We start from the raw sequence: 3325 nt of genomic DNA on the forward strand, positions 1-3325 counted from the left end.
TCAAATAGGAATATTCAAGTAGGAAAATACAAATTAAAACTTACAATGTGGGTGTCACTGTATACCTATTGGAATGACTAAACCAAACAAAGCAAAACAAAAAACTGACAATACCAAGTGCTGCTGAGAATGCAGGGCATTTGCATCCTCATATATTACTGGTGGGAATGCAAAATGATACAGCCATTTTGGAAAACCATTTGGCCATGTCTAAAAAAGTTAAATATATACTTGTTCTCGGGCATTTCATACCTAGTTATTTGCCGAGGAGAAATGAGAAGTTATATTCACATAAAAACATTTATGCAATTGTTACTAGTAGCTTTATTTCTAATGCCAAAAAGCTAAAAAAAAATTCCCATTATCCCTTAATTTAGTAATGAATAATCAAATTGTGATACATCTATATAATAGAATACTCCTCATCAATAAAAAGAAACATATTGATGCATGCCACATCATCAGATGTTAAGTGCATCATTATACTAAGTGAAAGAAGTCATACTCAAAAGGCTACATATTTATAATTTCATTTAGAGGACATTCTGAAAGATAAAACTAAAGGTATCAAAATCAGATTCATAGTTATTAAGTACGGGGGCGATGAGAGGGATTAATTACATATAGGCAGAACTAGGAAATTAGGAGAATGATGGGACTTCTGTGTATATTGATTGTGGTCGTGATAGTTACCCAATTATATTCATCTAAGTTCAGAGAACTCTATAATAAAAAGAATGCGCTCCTCTGTGGAAATTTTAAAAGTTCATAAAATATAATAAATACAAAAGTGAAAGAAAAAGACTTGGGCCAAGCCAATAGGACAAAGTTAGTCACGATCAATCTAAATAAGACTTTATTAACATGTAACAGTTTTTACCAAATATACCAAAAATATATTTACTTTTGTGTTTTTAAATGAATTTGGCAGACCATATAAAACTATTGTGGCATCTTTCAAATCCAAATAATGTTGCTTATCATAGTATCAAAAATTACCTTGGCTTATATTTTCACAGCAGTGTCCAATATTTATAATAAAATAGTGTTCTATTGTGGCTGATTTTAATGGGAGTGTTGCTTTGTTGTTAATGGTGATGTTTGCTGGTTAATATAAAGTAGCTATATTTTTCATGCTAGTGAATATCTTTCTATCACTGTTTTCCTCTGTAAATCAAAAATAAAATTTTAAGAACTGCAACTGACTGAACATACCCCCTCTGGGCCTAGGAAAACCTTAAAAACTAAATCCAAGGCTATGATGGAAAAGGAGATTGGACATCACCTCATTATACCTCTTCCCTTTTGGAGTTTTAGGTATAAATGACCAGCTTTAACATTTAAATAGATATTACAAGACTGTCAAAATAGACTCTGTGGCAGTAAGAAACCAAATTTCAACTTGGCTCTGGTATAATATTACGTGACAGATAGAGGGCCCTAAAGAAAATATCCTAAAATATGTTTATTTGACATATTTTGGAATGACCCTATAAAGTTGTCTCTTGGGGAAATTTCCATCTATAAAGACCACCATTTAAGACATTTGCCATCTATTCTCTCTGAAGTCTGCTATATGGAGCTTTCATCTACATGTCAAGAACATTGACTTCCTCAAACCCCCAACTTTTATCTTAATTCAAGCATTTCTCTGCCTGATTTCAAATTCTTTATTCTTTCTACTAATTCTTTCTACCAATTACAAATCAGAAAATCTGTGAATCTGCCTGTTAGGTAAGTCTTTCCTCCCCTTGAAGATGTCCTTCTTATCTGGGTCTAGCCAATGTAAATCTTACATGTATTGATTTATGTTTTGTCTGTAACTTCAGTTTCCCCAAACACGTATAAAACCAAACTGTAATTTAATCATTTGGGACACATGTTCTTAGGATCTATTGAGGTTGTGCTTATAGGCATAGATCACTCACATTTGGCTAAGAATTAACCTCTTTAAATATTTTACAGGGTTTGGTATTTTTGTGAAAATCTAAACATTTTTTGGGGGGGAAAGTTACTTTGTATTATATTTTCTTTGTTTTTACATCTATCCGGTTGAAATGAAAAGTTTTCTAATCTGATGAGTTAGTATAATAAATTATATTTGCTCATGTCATAATGCAAATAATTATATTTGCTCATGCCATGTATTTTGATATTATTTGTCAAAATTTTACTTAGAGGAGGAAAAGAAAGTAATTGATCCAATCTAATGTTCTTGTCACCTAGATCTCCTAGTAACTAAATTAACTATGCTTCCTAAGGACAACACAACTTATCTACAGGATACCTACAGACCTTACCTATAGATATCAGCAGGATATCTTTAGCAAAAAAAAAAAAAAAAAGAAAGAAAGAGAGAGAGAGGGAGAAAAAACATTGCCTATAGTAAATTAATAGAGCATCTATGAGTCATGCCTGTCTCATTGATGTCACAATAGCTGTATGATATCTGGCATATAAAATGAAGATATTTTGTAACTTTAGTGCTCTCTGGATTTGAGGAATGCTGTGAAACTTAATGTTTTATTCTGAGACAGAGAACATGTGTCTGATATGGCAACAAAGAATTTGGGAGCCAATGTGATATCCCAGCTCTCTTTCTGCTTTGTCTGTGCCTCTTGATTACTTATATACTAAATTATTAGTGACAATTGATAGTGAGTAAACTGATTCTCATGAGTCTGTTGTGACACTTTCATCCTTGGTTCACCCTGTGGTTGTATTAAAATAGTACAAAGGGAATAAAACATAGTGTGGTATTGTAAAATATATATTTGGTCCTTATCCCCGTATCCTGAAACAAAGCTTCTAATATCCTTGTAGATAAGGGATGCTAGGAGAATCTTTTGTTCTAATATTCAGTCTTGTTTACAATTCCCGACACCCAGCTCCTAAAACTTTTGAAATCTCTTAAGTCATAAGTACTTGTTTGTATCCTAATATATATATATGAATGTTTCAGGAAGCTTCCAGATAGCTGAACACAGGGATGTTCCTAGAGGGTGGCATACCTGGAGAAGGCATAAAGCTCTGTGCCCTTTCTTCTGTTCTTGCCTGGCCCTGTTCATCTCTTCCATCTGGCTGCTAATCTGTATCTGTATCTTTGGTGAGATCCTTTACATTAAGCCGGCAAACATAAGCATTACATTGAGTTCAGTAAGTTGTTCTAGCAAATTAATCAAACCCAGGAAGAGAGACATGGGAACCCCAATTTATAGCTGATTGGTCATAAGCACAGGTCATAAATTGAGGCTAATATCTGGCATCTGAAGTGGGAGAAATCTTGTGAGACTGAGCTCTTAATCTGAGGGGTCTGATGCTCTCT

This window comes from Carlito syrichta, unplaced genomic scaffold (assembly GCF_000164805.1).
Source record: "Carlito syrichta isolate Samal-C Ts95f unplaced genomic scaffold, Tarsius_syrichta-2.0.1 Scaffold305640, whole genome shotgun sequence".
NCBI classification, from domain to species: Eukaryota; Metazoa; Chordata; class Mammalia; order Primates; family Tarsiidae; genus Carlito; species Carlito syrichta.